Here is a 22,774-nt window from a genome sequence, read left to right as displayed (position 1 = left end):
AAGTAGGGCAAGGACACCTGCTGAAGTCAATATTCCTCCTCCACTGACTGCTTCATTAATTACAGAACATCTGACCAAGCAGAAAAGTTTAAAAAGCAAAAGAAGTCCCATAAAGGAATTAATAAGAAACATCATTGCATTAAAGAAGATTCAAAACATCAAGAACTCCGAACTTCTCAACCCAAAGGGTGGTGAAGAATTTGATAAATAATCTGATTAAAGAAAATGATTGTGGAAAGGATAAGCTTGAGAACAAAAAAGACAGGAGTCTAGTGATCAGTTATGAAGGAAGGTCAGGATTTGACTTCAAGGCTTGAGATTTCATTTGAAAATAGAGATACAAGAAGCGTAGCATATTATTAGCCCCAGTGGTGAAGTGGTTAGAATGCAATATTGCAGGCTAACTCTGCCCACAGACTGGAGTTTGATCCTGAAGGGGCTCAAGGTTGACCCCTCCTTCCATCCTTCCAGGACCAGTAAAATGAGGATCCAGATTGTTGGGGGCAATATGCTTACTTTGTAAAGCCTCCAGGAGTACTGTAGAGCACTATGGAGTGGTATCTAAGTCTCAGTGCTGTTGCTATTGCTATCCTGGTTGCACCAGCTTAAGAGAACAGTTTTTAAACCATAAAGAAACCTAACTTACTAGGAAGTTCTGACTTTTCTCTTGCCAGCTAAAGTACTTCCTCTAAAAGAAGGAAATAATTCTGCTTGACATTTACAACTTGTTAAAAATAAACAAGTGTTCTTTAATTATCCAAAGCTAAACAGTTATCTCACTGGTTCAAAGTATTCCTTTCTCCATCTTATTCATTCCTTGTCCAGTTCTGGCTGTCCAGTTCAAGGCTATTGCAAGGGTTGATTACCTACCCTGTAAATTATAATTCACACTGAGCACTGGAGGCACGATTTTCACATAAAGTTGATGAGGTGTTTAGGTTGAAAGCTATGTGCTCTCATCAAAACATTTTAATACCAAGGTTTTCCAGAACTCCTGTTTACTCACACATCCATTCAAATCCACTGATACTACCTAATGAAGAGCCAAAACACCGCAGAGAATGGCAGATGTTCTGAGGAAAAAGAATTAACAGTTCCTGCAAGTTGAGAGCATCCCTCCAATGGTCCTCTAACATTTCAACCCAACCACCAAATGCCCTGAAAATGAACGCTGAAAATGTGAACTCTATTATCCAGGCCAATTTGGGTGTAGTGGTTAAGGCACCAGGCAAGAAACAGGGAGGTCATGATTTTTAGTCCTTCTTAGGCACAAGGCCAGCCTTAGGCCAGTGACTCTCAGTCTTAAATAGCAGGCAATGGCAAACCATTTCTGAAAAACCTTGTCAAGAAAACTGCAGGGATTTATCCAGATAGTCCATCAGGAATCAATCATGCATACACACAGAGACACAAACACATGCATGCGCGTGCACACACACACACACACATAAATTCTATTCAGTCACCCCAGCAACTACTCTCTTTTTATCTGTTTATATTTTCCAAAATAAATTGGATAGAATAAAGATTTCTAGTCTCTCAAATGGTTATACCTCTCAAAGTATTCTACAGAATTTGGTATTGTAGCAGGCAATACTAACTGACTAACTGATTTATAATTCTGACTGGCATTACATTATCTAAAGTTATTTCATCTTCATTATATCAATTGTGGGTTGGGAAAAAAATGTATCATGGAAACTCACAAAAGAAATGTACGAAGTGTACCAAATTCTCGGTTCTAGTTTTTAATCAAATAAGTCCCACACACATTTTAGGGGGTTAAGTTATTTGGAGAAATGAAAAGAGTATAGGACCTAAAATAACTACATTGTGCCTATGTTAGATAGTTATGCTAGAAAAGTACTGCATTTTTTAAATATAAAGTTAATAAGGCTAGACAAGGTTATAACTAACCAGTAGAAAAATAGGAGGATAATTTCCCTCTCCCCCCAGTCTTATGCTACCTGATACAGCCAGTGCAATCATGGATTATGTAAACAAGGATCTAGTCACTGTAACCCAATAATCTGAACAGGATATTTCCATCTTTAATCTATTGAAATCAAGAATGTTAGGAGAACTAATTGATAAAAATGATCAAACATCAAATAGCATCAAGGTATACCATCCTGTTAATTTAGCATCTACAGATTTAGATACATCTCCCTTAAGAACATATACCAGGATATATAGCTGGGTACTCTGCCAACAACAGAGCCACATTATTCAGGAAGACATAATAAAGATAAACTATCAGATACCATAGACTCACATTTCAAAATAAACCAAAGTTTATCTATTCAGGACATTGGCAAAAGCTAAACTTTGAAGTAGCTCTTGTGGCTAGAACAAGAAAAAGAGTGATGGGGAGGGCACAAGTTTTAATTAATTTATGGGAGATTGTATTATTTCACAAAACCAAGCAGAAATTAATATTAATGGATATGAAAGGCATTCTATGCAATCAACTAATAGTAAAAGTAGGCCCAAGCAGAATTGGCATGCAATGTCAGATGGGCTTCAAATATGAAATTGATCAAGCTAGTGATCAAGGGGCATGACGTTTCAAATGCAAACCAGAAAATGGAAGCTCTTGTTTATTAATATCAATCTTCACTGTGAACTGTTCATTGTTTCTATCTGGAAACAATTAGATTTATATGTAATGGATGTAATAAAAAGTTTTCCCCAAGCCCTCTTATTTTTCTGGATGATTTTAACTCAAGTTGTTGACTTGACTTAGACATCATTCTAGCCACTGGAAATCGAGCGAATTGAAAGATGACTACCTTGCTCCCTAATCTCTCCAAGAATACAGGTAGTCCTCGATTTACAACAGTTCATTTAGTGACCTTTCAAAGTTACAATGGCACTGAAAAAAGTGACTTATAACCATTTTTCACAGTTACAACCTTTGTAGCATCCCCATGATCATGTGATCAAAATTCAGGTGATGCGATCCCCTTTTGCGACCTTCTGACAAGCAAAGACAATGGGGGAGGTAAATTCAATTAATAATTGAATTACTAACTTATCAACTGCAGTGACTCACTTAACAACCGTGGCAAGAAAGGTCATAAAACGGGGCCAAATTCACTTAACAAATGTCTCAACAACAGAAAATTTGGACTCAATTGTGGTCGTAAGTTGAGGATTATCTGTAGTGGCATAAACTATTTATTACATTAGTTAATCTGCTTGGATTTTGAATCTTGATTGGTAGATTGCCTTCCAATAGCCCTGAAGAATATATTTACTGTATGTTTCCACCAATGGAAGCAGTGCTGTGGACTCTGCAATAGTTTCTGAAAATCTATTTCCCCAAATATCTTCTTTTATCATTGGGGATCAAATGGCCAATAACCAGTTGCTACTGTTGTTCTGTCTGAATTTGCCTGAGATAGTCTAAAGATGAGAAAATAACATAGCTCTTTTCTTTAATTCTCTTTGAGTTTTATTAAACAAAAGGCTAGCATGTAAGTCAGTGGTTCTCAACCTGTGGGTCGGGACCCCATTTGGGGTCGAACGACCATTTCACGGGGGTTGCCAAACCACACTGTCCGCCATTTTTTCCCTTTTCCCTAGCTGTCCTACTCCCTCTTATTGGTGGCCACACCCACTTGGGGGTCACCACAACATGGGGAACTGTATTATGGGGTCACGGCATTAGAAAGGTTGAGAACCACTGATGTAAGTGATGGAAGGATCTGAGATTATTTCTCTCCAGGGCATCCTGTTTGATTCTCTTGAAGATTTCTTAGCAGTATGCTCTGAAGTAAATTCTTCGTATAATCCAGTTGATGGAAATGCTAAATTGTGAGTAAATGTGAGATGTGAACTTTTAAGTAAACATTCCATAATATTCACAAATTATAGAACAAGTAATGGGAGGACTTCCAGTTTTGCACCCACAGCACATGGCCATGAGAGAGCGGTCCTCCGCTCTCCACAGCTAGTTTCTTCCTGCTTGGGGGACCCTAGATGGGTCCGAAGTTGCCTCAGAGAGGTGACTGTGAAGGAGGGGCACCCCATTGATCATGAAGCAATGGCAATCGCTTTGTTTAATCTGAGGAAAGCCCTCCAAACCCGACAGGAGAAAGGCTAGTGTGACATCAGTGTCTAGCCCAAGCTGCTTGCAGCCGAAGTCACAGAGCACGAACCTCAACATCAGTGAACAGCATGCTTGAAATTGGAGTACTGATCTTCTTTCTTTTATCTACTATCTAAATCCTTGAAAAGATCCCCAAAGCAAGAAAACCTCCAGAAGTGAAGGGAGGGTCTATAACCCCATTCCCTTACAGATGGAAGTGGCGAATTAATATTGAAGGGGGGAAGAATATATTAAAATTTGATTTAAAATACTTCAGTCTGGACAAATTTAGGAATTTAAAAAACTGTCAAGATTATACCCTACGTTTTTTTGATGGAATTATAAAAATATATAACAAAAATAACTTTTTGATTGAAAGAAAATCTGAAAAAAGAAATAACTGCTGACATTTAGTGGAGATTCAGAGAATAGAACACTAATAATAAGAATCAAACTGGCAGAGTGGCTAGAAACAAAGAAAAAGTTATTCCTTTGAATTGCAAATAACCTTGAAGACAGCTGGGAACAAAGGAAAAGCCAGCTATAAGATTAAAAAGTGTTTGAAAAAAAAACCACACCTGGACTGTTGCTTAAATCTAAGAACTGTTTATGGAAAACAAAAACCTTGGCTTGTTGGCTAATCTTTTAGCGGAGAATCTGTAGGAAGGATTTATAGTTGCTTAATATACTGAATTGTAATTTTGACTGATAAATTGATTTTTGAATTAAAACATCAATGAAAGATTATTTGAAGGGGGAGACAACATGGATATCACATACATATCAAAAAATGACAGGATGCCACATTCAATATTTTCTCCTGAAGGATGTAGCCTGGAAAATCAAGGGCCTCCAGAAGCAATACTTCAAGGCAAGATAAATACTTTCCAGGAGGAAATATATGTAATGTTAGGACAAATACAAATAATAATAGACTGAAACCACGAAGAAATCCAAAACAATTTTGATAATTGAAATAAGCATATTTCCAGTCTAAATTTACAATTAAAAAATACCCAGGAAATAACAACAAAGGCACAAATAAATCAGACAGCAGACTACAAATTAGAAGAATATGATCAAATTGATGAAACAACAAAGGAAAAGAATTACAATTTGACACAAACAGCAAAAAATCTTCAAGGTACTGATACAATAAGAAAAATGGAATTATCAGGAGAACCATCAAAGTTTGGGAAAAGAAAGTATCCATCTTACTTACTTCATCTTTTGTATTCCCAACATTTGTAAAAATACAGGAACTGCTGGGTAAGCAGATTACATCAACTTGGAAAATTACTCAGCAAAAGAAGAAGACCAGAGACAGATATAAGAGATTTGACTTGCCATACCTGATGGATTATTTCGTGAATAAACATTTGTTTGAATGTGGCTAAAAGAACAGATAATTTTGAACACAAAGGGGCCTTATAACAAGAAGGATAAGAGATTTAAGTAATATAGTATGTTTTATAATATATGAAATATTAAAATAGTAGGTTGATGTAACTTTTATTAATATATAAGTGAAATATGAACTGATTAAAAAGGATGTTATATCTAGATATTATAAGATACTTTTTATCTAGATATTATAAGATAGACAAAAAGTATAGTATTTTTATAATGCACGATATAAAATATTGGGAGGATGTACCTAAATGGGAAAATTTGGACAGTTAGATGACTAATATGAAGAAATTATGATATAAGAATTGGATTGAATATAAGGGAATTTAAACAAACAAAAATTATAAAAATAGGATGTATGCTGAACTAATGAGATGATGGTTATGAGAATAATATAAGCTGAAAAAATGTTACATAGAGAGGTTATTATTATTTGTATAAATATAAAAAATGCCTATATCTAATCATTTATATATTGAAAATATTAAGAATTATATTTTGGCTAAGGTTGAAGAAGGAGAATACAAATGGGAGAAGGGAAGATCAAAGAAATGTATCATTAATTAATATATTAATTATGGAATTATCAAATTTAATTATTATTGATTGTTAATTAATTATTGTTAAATAATATTATTATTGTTAAAATATAAACCAAGATGACATGCTGTACACCAGGCACTGGAAATTGTTATAGTTAAAAACGAATTAAATATCTATTAAAAAAAGAACAAGTAATAGGAAAACAATTTTTCTTCAATTTATAATAATAATTGTTGCATACAGGCTATTATATATCCCATTATAGGTAAATTTCCATTATGGACCCCTGACCCTATAAAAGAAATAGGGATGCTAAAAAGGCTTTTAAGAATTGGGACCTAGACCAGATTTTATAACTCCAGAGTAAATTAAAACTAATCCAGAGTGGTAGGCTCAACCTCTGTTTGACAGACTTTTCAATTGCACAGAAGAAATTTCCAGAATTCTGGAAAGATCTATAATTGTACCCAAAGTGAAGAAAAGGATCCATCAAACTATCTTACCATAAGTGTACTACCAGGGGAAGGAAAACTTTGTTGGAAGAATTTTGGAGAATAAAATTTCCCTATTTTGGGAAAACATGAAGTATGCAATAGACTTCAGACAATCTAGCCTCTTTTTAAGAGAGCTGCAAAATTTAGAAAGAAGGAATGTATGCTGCAGTGGTACCATGCTAGTCATATTTCCAAGAAATATTTAACTTGTATCTTGGCTCGATCACTTCAACCTGCTTTGTTTGGAAAATTAAATCATTTCACCATCATATGCTCCTTGGCATAGTAATTATCCTTACCAGTGGAAAGAGCAGTGTATAAAACAGTGAGAATGGTGAGCTACAACCCTTTTCTATGTAGGAAGAGAGATTAATTTGTAAGTGCGAAGTCATATGGATCTCAACTGCAATAAGACCCAGAAAGTGAAGTGTTTTAGTAAATCTGGGTAATGGTAGTTGCAAATATAAACTATTAATTTACTCACTATCTGATATGTTACCCATTCCCAAGGATATGGTGTTTAATAATAAATTACAGCTCCCCAATTCATACAGAGTCCATGTAATAAGCCATGTGTGTCACAAGATCCCATCTCCATATTGTAAAGCATTTTCCTGTCAATGAAAAGAGAAAAGTTTTGACAAGTTTCTTGGAAGCACAGAGAGTTTAGATGGACTGAAGCACCTAATTTATTTTATCTAAGAGCCTAATTTTTCCACCAGGAGAAAGTTCCAAGGAATGAGGGCTTGAAGCTTTCTCAATCTTTATTTTATCCTAACCTTCACCCTATCCTAACCTATAGCACTTAGACTTATATACCGCTTCACAGTGCTTTCGGTAAATTGCCCCCCAACAATCTGGGTCCTCATTTTATTGACCTCAGAAGGATGGAAGGATGAGTCAGTCTTGAGCTAGTCAGAATTGAACTCCTGGCAGTTGGCAGAATTAGCCTGCAATACTGCAAGAGATGAAGGGTTCGTGTTGCCAAACAGACACCCCATTTTTAAGACTTCCACTGTTCCACTGAGCTGGAAAGAAACCACTCTACTTTTTTGTCAATATTTTTTTTTAATTTTTATTATTCATCTCCATAAATAGGAGCCGAAGATGAAAATGCTTCCCAAATGAATTATGTGTAAGTGAGAGTGTGGATGATGGTTATGACATTGTGGGTTTTGTGACAACTTTGGCGTGCAGACAGCTGGGCACAGTGGGCTAATTCCAGCATGATTCTCCCATCTTCCTACAGTTCTCACAATCAGATTTTTTTCTCACTAATGGTTGCTATTATGAGAAAAGTGAGAAGTCTGGGGAGAATGACAAATTATACATACAAATCTCTCTTTTGAATAGTAACAACTATTTATTTGGAGCTTATATTTTAGACATTTCAAAAAAAAAATTTCAAAGGAGGAGGAAAAAAATGAGAATATTTATTACTCTTTATATTTCAGGAAAAATCCTCAACCATCTATGGCACCAATCTATTTAGGGTTTCCCCCCCCCAAAAAAAACCCAACCCAGAATGATCTTATGTCTTACAGCATATTATTTTGCAACAAGTGAAACCCAAAGAAAAGTTGAAAAGTTTGAAATTGCTGACAATGTCCACTTTTTAAATTTTGACTCTAATCTTGTGTGTATGTCTCAATATATTTTTAGTATATTTTCTTTCTTTTTCCTAGAACAGGAAGTGGATGTTTGGCTTATAAATAATCTTAGGTGAATTATCAGTCTTATTTTATCAGTTAAGCTATAAAACACCGGGATTTGCTTTTCATTATGCATGACCTTCATCTTTTCCTTTTAGTCCATTTTTTTCACTTACAGTGCCAATGCATTATGCTTTTTTCAATGAAGAAATAGTCAAATTACTCCAGCTGTCATTAGCCAAGATCAAAATGATTTTTGGCAATCAAAGCTAATGATATATCATGGCTGTAGGTTCATATATGTACAAAACAACAACAAAATAAAAAATATTGTAAATAATATCCCTCTTCAAATAACTAGGCAAGGCTACCTAATACAGCTATCAGCTTTCAGAACAGCATTTATTTGCATACTAGAACTGGTTCACTTGCAAATTCTGCCCATACAGATGGGTAACAGAAGAAATGCCATTATCTGCAAATTTATCGCTATTACATTATGATATGACATCTATTCAGATTGAGGTCACAAACTATTTCTCAACAAGAAGTGGTGAAAATGTTTTCTGAAAGTATCTGCATTTTATGACATGTGTGGCATGATCCAACATTTTCCTTTTATTTTAGAAAACGCCATCTAGGATAGACTGAAAGAGAATGGACAAACCCGGCTAAATTAGAGATAAATAATATCTTGAAAGAAATATACAATTGGACATGTACACCCCCAGATATAATTCCTAGTTGAGTTATGGAATTGATTCATTTCAATATATGCGGAGTAACGCTTTTTGATGCATCTCACTACAGGTAGTTTAAAAATGTTAATTTGATCCAGAAACTGTTGCCAAGTGATATGGTTGTAAATTGAGGGGGAAAAAAATCCACATAACTACATTTCTGGGGAGGCAATGGCAGACCAAAGGTAGTTTCCTGAGAGTTGATCTAATCACTACAGTAGAAAGAGGAGCCAATGAATACAGTTACTCCTTGGAATTCATCCAGAAGGAGGAGACAAACTGGGATCACCCACAAGTGCACCAAACAGTGGGTCCCTATGAGAGACTGTAAGCCAGTGGTCTCCAGTGAGTTATAGAGCTCTTGGAGCCAAGTGATAAACTGTGGATCGGTGCCTTCAAAAGCACACTGAGTTTGCACATTTCCTTTCTTAACCACTTTAGGAAACTGCTTGTTAATGGCTTTTGGGGTGTTAACCTTCAGAAGGACATGTCGCAATATATGCCAACTCTATAATTTAGGGCTGGTTGATATACAGAAGTGGAAAAATGGTAATTTCAGAGACCATGCCTATTTTTCTGAAATATATAAATCCTTTCAAAGAATGATTTGGCCATGATTTGGCTTTCAAATAACTTGGATACTAATTTTAATAAAATAAAGATATTATCCAAGACTTTTTTGAACCATAATCTTGGTTTATGAAATAAAATCTAATTATTTTGGATAAGGATTGAATAAAATGTTATAGAAAGAAGTGGAGGAGTATAGTGGAAAAAATAAAGGATGTTTTTTGAAAATGATGTAGATAAAGGCACTGGTTGAAGAATGATTTGGAACGCAAATAAAGTTTTTATTAGAAGTACTGTATTTTATACAACATAACAGTGAGTTTTAAATGAAGACTCAAGAGGAAACACAAGCTATTTTGGATGAAATAAAGAGAAAATAAAAATTAAAGACATTTCCAAAGAAGATGGGTATTTCTCAACAAATTAAATGTCTACAATGACAATTATATATGTTAATAGTAAGAGAAATGAAAATAAATAAGAATTACATAAGGCAAAAAAAAGATTTTGCAAATAAACCAATGAAGTTAGCTATCATATAAAATACAAAAAGAAAAGAAAATTTTATTGAAATTACGAGTGGGAGATACTGTATTAACTGATAATATTATTTCAATTTTATAAAGGAAGTGACATCTTGCTACAGAAAGTAGATGAATATCTTAAGAAACAAAATTTACTAAGGATTACAAAGGGTCAGAGATAGATTATGAATAGACTTACAGCAGTAAAGGAAGTTACTGAAGCTCTAAAAAGATTAAACCAGGAAAGATGCCTAGACCAAATGGATTATCTTGTTCTTATTGCAAATGTTTTGAGGGTGAATTTTTACAACCTTTGCAAAATACGATGAATTGTATCTTACAAGGTGGAAAAATGCCAGAGAGTTGGAAAGAGGCCAATATGGTACTAATACCTAAACCTAAATATAAGATTTTACTCTAACAGGAAACTAAAGGCCAACATCATTAATGAAGAATGTCTACAAGTTGTTCACAACCATTTTAACTGATAGACTGAAAATAATTTTGCAGGAATTTATTCATGAGGATCATTGTGGGTTTTTACCTAAGAAACATTTTACCTTTTCTAAACTTGAATGCTGCTGCTATTTCATTTTGAAACAAAGGCTTTCTTCAAATTTACTTTGATTCTTGCCAGCTATGTAATTTTGCCTGACAACTATTGTTTATTGCTGTCTTCTTCTAGGACATGTTTTTGACTTCCCACTCTAGCCTAGAGCCATGGGATTTTCAGGTGCTCATCCATTCGAGAACTAAGAATCTTTGGTTGGCTATTTGAGATTGGTCCAAGACAATGTGGGTGCTATTGCTATTGCTATTGCTTTCTGCTAAGCGTTTATGTGTAGTAATATTTAAAATGTTTGACAAAGATTGGGAAAACCCTGTCATTTCTTCTTAGCCCAACCTATCACACTGATTTCCTATAACGCTAAAACTAGACATGAAGCAGCATGTCTGATATGAGGCTGAAAAATTGGGATTTCTAAGTCCAATTCTAGAGATAAGAATAGTGTATATTGTCAGTTTCAAAGGATTTGAATTCATAGAATGATTTGGGGGGGAAGGAGGGGAGAAAAGAAAAAATCAGTTCCCTATTTCCATTAGGAAGATTTTGCATACATGAATTGTTTCTTGGATTCTCCATTTATGATGACAATTTCCATTCTTGTTTTGGTTTCACCACAACAATCCCCATCTCCCTTTTTGACCTTGCCAAATTGGACTGGTACCTGAGATTCATTGATGATCGGCATTTTTCAATTTGCAAATAAATCACTGCAAATAATGCCTATTAGAGAGCTAAGGATTTTTTAAAAACACATATTGCATGCAGTTAAATTTCACTATTTAAAAATATATAATAATAATAATAATAATAATAATAATAATAATAATAATAATAATAATAATAATAAACAATCTCTTTCCACCTGAGCAGAAAGGAAACCGCCCCAATAGCAGAAGAACAAAAGATCAACTCCTAATAGACAAAATGATCTTGGAAAACTGCAAGAGAAGGAAGACCAACCTGAATGTGGCATGGATTGACTACAAAAAGGCATTTGACTCTCTGCCACATGATTGGATAATAAAGTGCCTAGAAATAACAGGAGTCAGTAGAAACATCAGAAAATTTGTGCAAAGATCGATGGCACAATGGAAGACACAGTTGCAGATCAATGGTGAGAGCTGGGAGAGGTTAATATCAAGAGAGGAATATTTCAAGGAGATTCATTATCACCATTACTATTTGTTATTGCACTGTTTCCTCTGTCAACAATACTGAATAACTCAGGACATGGCTATCAAACATCAAAAACATCTGCCAGACTATCCCACCTCCTTTATATGGATGATCTGAAGCTGTATGGAAAAACATCATCTGAAATAGAATCGCTGCTCAACACTGTCCGTATATATAGCCAAGATATTGTAATGGAGTTTGGCTTGGACAAATGTGCCACACTTACTATCAAACAAGGAAAAATAATGAAAACTGAAGGAATCAAGATGCCCCACGAAAATAACATTAAGAGTCTGGATGAGGAAGAGTACTACAAATACTTGGGTATCCTTCAAGCTGACAACATCAAGCACACTGAAGTCAAGAAAAAGATTAGAGGTGAATACATCAAGAGAGTGAAGAAGATCTTAAAATCCAAACTCAATGGAGGAAATACCATAAAGGCAATCAACACCTGGGCAATCCCAGTCATTAGGTACACAGCTGGAATAGTGGACTGGACTCAAGCAGAACTAAAAGCAATGGATAGGCAGACCAGAAAAATAATGACAATGAATCATGCCCTTCATCCACGCAGTGACATTGATAGACTTTATCTACCAAGGCAAATAGGTGGGCGTGGAATGCTACAAGTACATCAGATGGTTGAAGAAGAAAAAATGGCTTTGGAAGAATATCTGAAGAACAATGATGAAGATGCACTGAAATTAGTATATCAGGAAGGCTTACTAACTACTGGAGAGACCAAACTGGCCTACAAGAAAGACCAAATGAAGAACAGAATAGAGGCATGGGAAGACAAAGCACTACATGGCCAATACATGAAAAAAATAGCTGGGAAAGCAGATAATAATAAAACCTGGCAATGGCTAAGAGCAGGAAAATTGAAGAAAGAGACCGAGGGACTAATTCTGGCTGCACAAGACCAAGCCTTAAGGACAAATGCATACAAAGTCAAAATTGAGAAGACAGCAACAGACAGTAAGTGCCGCCTATGCAAAGAAGCTGAAGAAACAGTGGACCACTTGGTAAGCTGTTGCAAGAAGATTGCACAAACTGATTACAAGCAGCGGCATGACAAAGTAGCAACAATGGTGCATTGGAAGATCTGCAAAAAATATCATTTGCCTGTAAGCAAAAACTGGTGGGATCATAAAATAGAGAAAGTCATAGAAAATGATAAAATTAAACTGCTCTGGGACTTCAGAATTCAAACAGACAAGCACCTGCAACATAACACCCCAGACTTAACAATTGTCGATAAGAAAGACAAAAAAGTCTGGATAGTGGACGTGGCAGTGCCTGGAGATAGCAGAATAGAAGAGAAAGAACTGGAGAAGATAACAAAATACAAAGACCTACAAATAGAAATAGAAAGACTGTGGCAAAAGCAAGCAAAGGTAGTACCAATAGTCATAGGCTCCTTCAATCCCAAAACAACTGGAGCACCACTTGAACACCATTGGCATTGACAAATTCGCTATTAGTCAATTGCAAAAGGCGGCCTTATTAGGAACTGCTTCCATCCTGCGACGATATCTGTAATACCATCAAACATCCACATCTGCCTATCCCAGGTCCTGGGTAAGGACTCGATAGGTAGACAAAATGCCAAATCCAGTCTGAACATCTGGCTGACTGTGCAATGATCGATAATAATAATAATAATAATAATTATTATTATAGTAAAGTTGGAAGGGACCTTGGAGGTCATCAAGTCCAACCACCTGCTCAGGCAGGAAACCCTATACCATTTCGGACAAATGGCTGTCCAGTCTCTTCTTAAAAACTTCCAGTGTTGGAGCATTCACCGCTTCTGGAGGCAGGTTGTTCCACTGGTTAATTGTTCTAATTGTCAGGAAGTTTCTCCTTAGTTCTAGGTTGCTTCTCTCCTTGATTAGTTTCCACCTGCTGCTTCTTGTCCTGCTTTCGGGCACTTTGGAAAATAGCTTCACTCCCTCTTCTTTGTGGCAGCCCCTGAGATACTGGAACACTGCTATCATATGCCACACTAGTTGACATAAATAAGTAGTAATACTGTGTATCAGTAAAAGGAAATAGCCTGTATTTCTAATTCTGTCCTCTTTACTGAATAATGAGGTCCAAGGAGATGAAGGAATTTGTTTGCATAATATGCAGTTAATTGGGGAGGGGGAATGAATGGGCTGTTGTAAATGACATTATTTCATCTGGAAAATCTTTGCACATTTCACCAAGTCAGTTTTAAAATGCCTGTAATTGCTGCCCTTTATTGATGTCATGTAGGGTCTTAGCTAGAATTATTTAATAAGTTGCCTACTGGATGATATGACCATTAATTATTACAAATTAACATCTGAGTCTTTCTTTTTATGCAGAAAAGGGTTGGCACAACTCGTGGTCAGAGGATAAAATAAATTGTACAATGAGGCTTGGTTTGATGGATGTATATAAACCAGCAGGCTTCCGAGAGATAAGAAAAGCAAGAAAAAAAAAATATTTTGAATGTTGAGTCTGTTTCAGGAGAAAGAAGACTCAGCCATATAAGAACAGCTTTTTAATACTGAATATTCAGATTAAGGAAACGTGTCAATGCTAGGGTTTTTAGAAGCTAGTTGAATTAAAGCACTTATTGTCTATAATTAGGAGAAGAGTTACCATTGAAATGACTTCGCTCTTTCCATTGATTATAAAAATGCAGAGTTGCTACTGACTGAATGTCTCCCCTGATTTTTCATACCACCACATACGTGGTGAAAGAGAGATTCACTTGGAAAGCAATTAGACTTGAAACATCACAAGACATACTTTTTTGGTTCTTGGAGTTGCAAATTGACTGAAATCTTTTCATCGAGATATGAGTGTTGCTTTAGTTCTCACAAGATACTGACAAGAACAGGTAGTCCTTACGACCACAATTGAGCCCAAAAAATATGTTGCTAAGCGAGACAGTTATTAAGTGAACTTTGCCCCATTTTATCACCTTTCTTGCCACAGTATTTAGTAACACGGTTGTTAAGTGAATCTAGCTTCCCCATTGACTATGTTTATCAGAAAGTTGCAAAAGGGGATCACATGACCCCAGGACACTGCAACTATCATAAATATGAGTCCGTTGCCAAGTGTCTGAATTTTGATCATGTTACCATGGGGACGCTGCAACAGTCGTTAAGTGTGAAAAATGGTCACATGTCACTTTATCCTGTGCCATAGCAACTTTGAAAGGTCACTAAATGAACAGTTGTAAGTCGATGCCTACCTGTATTCAGAACTGGTTCCTGTTTGCCCAATTGCAAAATTATAGTTGAAAGCAGGCTTGGGTTCGGCTTTTTTTTTTTTTTTGCCCAGGCCCAGAATGGACTTCCGGAAGTGACACAGAGAACTGGTTGTTCACATATTTGAATCCCACCACTGCATATTGGACCAGAGGGGAGTGGCTTGTTGGTCTTGATTTGATGCTTGTGATAAGCAGGCTTCTCTCAGTGTTCCTTAAAAGGTGAGCAGAGTGATGGTGTGGAGTGTATTCCCGGGCATCAGGAACTCTGAATGCAAATGAGCAGGTCACATGAGAGAAAATGCATGGAAAGTTTGGTGCAGTTTTGAGGTTGCACTCTGGATGGAGTGATTGGGGAGTAATTCTGGATGTTGAGTGATGGGAAGTGAACTGGAAAAGAGGTTATGTGTTTCCTTAGTTCCTCAGAACTGGCACCAGGCAGAATTATACAAAGGGAGAAGCAACAAAGGACATGAAACGAGCTCAGATAAGCTTTTTTAGCTGCGATTGGTTGGACTAGGTTTTATTCCGAAGGAGTAAAAACATAGCGCAGAGTACTAAAAACAAAGTAACAGAAGCTCAAAATTGCCTCCTCAATTTTTATGGAGATAAAACAGTTATCTAAGCTGAGTGGTACCTATCAGCCAAGATTTTTTTTTTAATTTTTTTTTAAAAGGGAGGCACTTCCCCCCCCCCAAACATAATCCATTAATACTATAGCAATTGAAAATATGTTTAGCTGGCTGTTGGTTTGAGGCCTTCTTCTTAATACAGATTCACAGTGTACCTTCCTTTTTTTTTTTTTTGGCATTTGGCAACCTGCATGCAAAGTTCAACAAACAAAACAACATAGTCATTGTACCTCACAGTGTCAGAGTCTCACTCAGGGCCCAATCGGGAATTTGCAGCAGGAAAATAAAAACATAATTAATGTAGTGCCAATATCATGTTTACAAAGCTCAGATCAATATGTTGCTTTCACTGCCTATGTCAAAGACAACATCAATAATTTAAAGAAATTAAAGAATTTAATTGAATGGAAGAATTTAGGAAATTAAAATAAAACAGCGAAAAGAAATCCCCAGCTTTTCTATTGGGCTCAGCATCATGAGAAAAACTTTATATATAATTTTCATATGGTTTCCAATGGAACCATATCTTCTCTTGTTCTAAGTGGTGGATGTCAGATTTGTCCTTTTATCCAGTTAAATCATGGATGAAGCTGGTTTTATTCCAGACAGATCTGATATTCTGTACCCTCAGTCAAAGCCATAGTTCCCAAAAATCCAGTTGCTTCATTCCAGTTGAGACCGAGGAAATCAGAAATAGAAATTGGAAACCAGCTGTTAATCTCTCACCCACTGAATCTCCACTGATTCTTCCTTGTGGCCTCAAATAAAGGTATCTTATCTAACCTAGATGTTTCATCATTGGTCATAATCATATGTATGAAGGGGAGAAGCAGGGGATATCTGCCAGTTGCCAGGAGAATGAAGGAAAGGGCTAAGGTTCAGTTGTGTTCCATTGGCAGGTCCCATACATTCGGCAGCTATCACAGTTATGCTTTTTTAATTGTTATTCAATATTTTGGGAGATTTTGTCTTTTTTTTTTTTTAAAGATTGAAATCTCAAGATATTATCCCCTGTTCTTTTTTTCCCCTCTTGACTCACAGAAATATGGATATGTGTACATGGATTCATGTGAAGATTTCCTTTAGCATTTTTTTACCCAAATTGAAGTTGTTATTATTTTGTGGAAGGCTTTAGATATCCCTGCAAGAAAAGACAGATATTTGTTACATTTAGGACCTTAAATTTTAAAGTTATTTCAATGAAAGAAAGTCATAACCTTCTACAGGAAAAGAATTTTTTATCTACAGATGAGTTGGACAAGAATTCTTAAATAGTGTCCGCAGGAGGTGTAATAGTTATGAATAATAATTATGGTTAAAGCCCAAAATGATGGTGGAATAAGAAATATGTGATCCAGAAGAATGTTTCGTTTTTGTTTTTTTTAAAAAAAATATTGGTGACAGTTTTAACAAAAAGTTGCAATGATGCTGACAATTTCCCCAAAATATTATGTGGATGTTTTGAATTTGCAATTTACTTTGATTAGAGACCAGATAATTATGGCTAGGGATTTTAATCAAGTTTTATCTTTATTTGATTGGAACTCACCTGAATCTAATTCTTGTACAAAGCGAGTGTTGGAAGCTGACAGGTTGGAGTTTAATTTGGAATATGTGACTTTTAAACCCATTGCCACAGGAATATTTTTTATGAGTTCCACATCAGAGTTATTCTGTATTAGATTTTGGTATTTTATTCCTTAGCTGACTATATTAATGAATGTGATATTGGTACTGTATTACTAATAGGAATTTCTGGGAGGAGAGAAGTGCAGAAATTTATATTTCTCTCTTTTCTTTCCTCTTAATTAATTCCTAGAAAGGTAATTAGAAGTATTACTAATTATGTGTCAGGCTCTAAAAACCAAGAAAGGCATGTGGTGATTCTTCTAAGCAGATTTCTTTTTTGTTCTATTCCTACAGACAGAATCTTGCCAAACTGAAACGAACTACTGGCTACATGAAGCATATACTCTGAGATCGATTAGGGAGGGGCTGTCTTCACCCTCTTTCTCTCACACAAACTCTGAACACAGCTGCATCTTACTCCTCTGGAATGTTCTCCCTTCCTCTTGGGAATTCAAGCTACATTCCATCACATCCTGAAAGAAAGGTGGCTTTCTGAGCTGTTCATGGTCTCCAGCTTCTCCTCTTTCTACTGAAAAGCAGCTTAAAAGGGTTTTCAGTCTCTGAACATGCACTTAACTGACTCTTGGTCTGTCCTAATCCCCATGATTTGAAGGAAGTTTTTTTTTTAAAAAATACTAAATGAATAACAGAACATTCAAAAGAAAAATACTCAAGCTATTTTGCTAATAAAGTTGTTCAAATCTTCCTGCAGTTACAACCTGGCTGGGGACGTCAGGCTCGGGTGCCTGGGAGTCAGCTTTGTGTTATGACCTAAGATGGGTCTGAGATGGTGATCCTGACAAAAGGATGCAGTGTTCACTGTGGTGTTATTTTGATTTCCTGTAAATTGGATCCAGACTCCCCCCCCTGGGATATTAAGGGAGCCAAGGAGGTGACCTGTAGCTGGGTCCATGCTCTGGTGTTGGCCTCATTGAGAGAGGGATGGTGCCTTCAGCCTTGAAGAGTGTGGTGGTGTGCCCCCTCCTCAAAAGGCTGGCCTTGTACCCATAAGAAGAGGAGAAATGCTTGTTGAATTCCTGAATGAAAGAAGTAAAGTACTATTGCACTGATGAAATATTGCTGTGTATCTTTTGCTTACTATTGGAAACCTTTCACTGCATATCTCTTTATTAGATAAGAATGTATCTGCTAACTATTAGAGTAATGGTATTGCAGGAATAAAATACTGCGTTTTTTCATTTTTTTAAAAGCAAGTGCATGTTATAAAGCACTTCAGATAATGCTTGTTGGTGTATGTTATCTTTCCAAGATATTTTATCATTCTGACAACTTTATCTTTTGGCAAGTTGCTATGTGGCTTCAATATATTATCATATTAAATTACTTTTGAACAAGATATTTTAAATGATAGTTACATCACAACTTTAAAGAATAACAATTAGAGATGAACAAACTTTATATTGGAATAGCTGAGAACTGGAAAAGGCACAGGGAACAAAATCAGAATGGAGTTTGCCCAGCATTTGAGGGCAGAATGGCAAGGTGCAAGAAAGCCTGGAAAACATAATTGCCAAGGCATCCTGGGAAAATTAATATCTGGAAAAGTCTCCACAACTGGCATTCGGGTGCTGAGAAGTGAGTCTCGAGGAGCAAATGGGATTTGATTTGATAAGTTGCTGAGCCATGGGAGTCGGCCATGTTTGTATTCCAATACAGATGAGCACACTTTGGTACCTATTTCACAATCATCACATCTTGCCTTTCAATCAAACACCGTTAAGTATTTGTGGGAAGGATGACCTCTTTATGCGTCTAACACAGAGGTGTCCAATCTTGGCAACTTTAAGACTTGTAGATAAGTGATCCCCAACTTTTCCGGCTTGGCGAACTGGCAGAATGGTAGCGGCGGTGACAGTGAACAGAGGAAAAGGGGATGGTTTCACGTGCATGTACATGCCGCTTTCACAAATACACATTTGCACACATGCACATGCTCACCCACCACTTCCGTGGCCTGGTTCCCAATGGGCCATGGACCGGGAGTTGGAGACTCCTATTGTAGACTTCGACTCCCAAAATTCCCCAGCTGGGAAGTTGCCAAGGTTGAACACCTTTGATTTAAAAGGAAGAGTTCTGTTTTGAGAGGGCTACATCCATTTTTTGTTTTTTTGCCAATCATACCACTTTGTAATTGTTTCCCTTTCTATTCTTTTCTTTTGATTTCTATATTAACTTGCTCATTTTTGGGGACACGCTTCTGATATTCACCCAGGTCCTGTATGTCAAATATATCTTTGAAAATACTCCTGCAGCAATTAAACAGTAATAGCTGCATGATCTAATTAGATAAGAATATTAAAAAAGGGAACAGTTGGACAGTTATACTGTTAACTGGACTCTATTCATTTGTGCAAATCTCATATTATATATGTCAATCTACAGTTTTATATTCTACCTTTCTTTGTAGAAATCTTTTGAAGCCTATTTTTCCTTGATAATAGGTGGATTTATTATTATTATTATTATTATTATTATTATTAGATTGTTGTTTTGCTTTTTTATATATTTAAAATATAAATACATACATCTTCTTTAGTTGGAAGAAAAATAAACTTAGGCAATCAACGGCTACAAATCATAATGGCTATTATTTTCAGCCTACAGAAGTGCAGGAGACCATGAATTGAAGGCAGCTATTGTCCTCAGGGCTTTCTGTTGGCATGGTTTTGGCTATTTTGAGAACAAAATAGCCTGTTAGTCAACAGGACTTATTTTGTCTGCTATATATGCATTCTTAAGTGAAAAAAGAAAATATCTATAAAAACACACTTTTTTTCCTGACCCAGTGCCCACTAATTCAACTTATATCATATTTGGAAAACTTCACTAAGTTCAAATGGTTATTTACTAATGATCCATTAGTGCTAATGTCTAATTCCCACTTCTCTTATGGGTTCTGCTTATTAATTATGAAAAAATCCTGTCAGTGAATGAAAGATAGGTTGCAGTGAATGAAAGATAGGAATAGCCAACACTCCAGAAGACAGGCTTCAGATACAGAAGGATCTGGACAGACTTGAACACTGGGCACTAACTAACAAAATGAAATTCAATGGTGAAAAAAGCAAGGTTCTACATTTAGGCAAGAAAAACCAAATGCACAAGTACAGCATAGGTGGCACCATGCTCAATAGTAGTAACTGTGAGAGGGATCTCGGAGTCCTAGTAGACAATCACCTAAATATGAGCCAGCAGTGTGCTGCAGCTGCCAAAAAGGCCAACACAGTGCTAGGCTGCATTAACAGAGGGATAGAATCAAGATCACGTGAAGTATTAATACCACTCTACAATGCCTTGGTAAGGCCACACTTGGAATACTGCATCCAGTTTTAGTCACCACGATGTAAAAAAGATGTTGAGACTCTAGAAAGAGTACAGAGAAGAGCAACAAAGATGATTAGGGGACCGGAGGCTAAAACATATAAGGAACGGTTGCTAGAATTGGGTATGTCTAGTTTAACGAAGAGAAGGACAAGGGGGGACATGATAGCAGTATTCCAATATCTCAGGGGATGCCATAAAGAAGAGGGAATTAAGCTATTTTCCAAAGCACCTGAAGGCAGGACAAGAAGCAACGGGTGGAAACTAATCAAGGAGAGAAGCAACCTAGAACTAAGGAGAAACTTCCTGACAGTGAGAACAATTAATCAGTGGAACAGCCTGCCTCCGAAGCAGTAAATGCTCCAACACTGGAAGTTTTTAAGAAGAGACTGGACAGCCATTTGTCCGAAATGGTGTAGGGTTTCCTGCCTGAGCAGGGGGTTGGACTAGATGACCTCCAAGGTCCCTTCCAACTTTATTATTATTATTATTATTATTATTATTATTATTATTATTATTATTATTATTATTATTATTATTATTATTATCTGTCTTCAATTTTAAATAGTCAAAAGTGCCATTTAAACTCTACAATCACTTAAGAGGCAATCCTATGACTCCATTGTAAAAAAAAAAAAAAGGACTTAAAAAAATAAAACCAAACTGGAAGTCTACACATTTATATTCTGTTTCTATGGTAAAGGAGTTCTCTGTGAGAGAATGCTAATTTTAATGCTGTTCTTCCTTCTTCAGATATTCTATGAAGCTCTTATTCTAAAACACAAATGGGAAATGCAGCCTGATCTGCACTTCTGGTTTCTGAAGCCACACCGGAATTAAATCTCTAGCATCTGCACATAAATATCCAGCCATACAAATACCACTTTCTTTGTAGATATTTACTCTACATATATGAATATAGAAAGGTGCACTTTAGCAGCTTTCCAGGTATGTGTTAGAATAAGTCTTACACACAAAGTTTGAAAAGGCTAGGATAAGTTATCCAAATGTGGATGGAGATGATAGATAGATGATAGACAATGGATGGATGAATAGACAGACAGACAGACAGACAGATAGACAGACAGACAGACAGACAGGCAGACAGACAGACAGACAGACAGACAGACAGACAGACAGACAGATATGACAGACAGACAGATGATATGCCATCAAGTTGGGCTTCTTTTTTAGTGACCATAGATTTTCTCTATTACTATGTGTCCCTAGCCTAATCTTTGAAGCGTTCCAACAGTGCATTCATTTCCATCATATCCAATATTGTTCACCTGGTTGCTAGTTATTTTCTTCTTCTCTTTTCCTTCCAATGTTCTCAATTTCAAAATCTTTTCCAGAAAGCTAGATCTTTGAAATAGTGTCGGTCTCCTGCTTGAGCAGGGAATTGGATTAGAATATCTCCAAAGTCACCTCCAACTGTATTATTCTGTTCTTCTGGTTAGTGTTTCCAAAGTAGGGTAATTTGAGCCTGGCCATTTGTGCTTCTAGTGAGGACTCTGGATCGATTTATTCAATGACCCATTTGTTTGTTTTCCTGGCTATGCTATTCTGCTTTTTGAAAGTCCAATTTTTGATTCCATAGAGTTAGTTTTAATAAATAGCAGGAGTTGACATAAGAAGCAGAGTGCTCCTGCTTTCGGAGTTCATTAAAACATACTTTAGTCTTAGACTCTGCGGATTGTACACATGTTGGTACATGCGTACAGTGATTTTTAAGTGATTTTTCATAAGGAAGCCGGCAATGAAATTCTGCCAGTTCTCTTTAAGGCCATGGTTATTGTTTTTCAACATACACAGGTAATTGTTATGTGTCATGATTACGATATGTGGATTTGCTGGCAGATAAGTGTCTTAGATTGTGAAACATTAGTTTAATCATGCTGGAGAAAAAGCATTTATTGAAACATAATGCACTGTCAGCCATGCAACCTCAGAATGACTTCTTTTCATTTTTCTAAATTTATGTAGCAATCTGAGAGGTTGCATTATCATAATGAATAGTTTATTGCAATAATTTGTATCAGAGTTCAGAAGCATTTTCTTGCATTGTTGTTGTTTTTTTTTTAAAAAAACTTCCCTTGAAAAGGGAATAAAGTTGACGGAGAAGGCCAAACTACCTCTGTATAAATT

Source organism: Crotalus tigris, unplaced genomic scaffold (genome assembly GCF_016545835.1).
Source record: "Crotalus tigris isolate CLP2741 ecotype Arizona unplaced genomic scaffold, ASM1654583v1 scf7180000024358.1859470, whole genome shotgun sequence".
NCBI classification, from domain to species: domain Eukaryota; kingdom Metazoa; phylum Chordata; class Lepidosauria; order Squamata; family Viperidae; genus Crotalus; species Crotalus tigris.
This window is presented reverse-complemented; position numbering follows the sequence as displayed.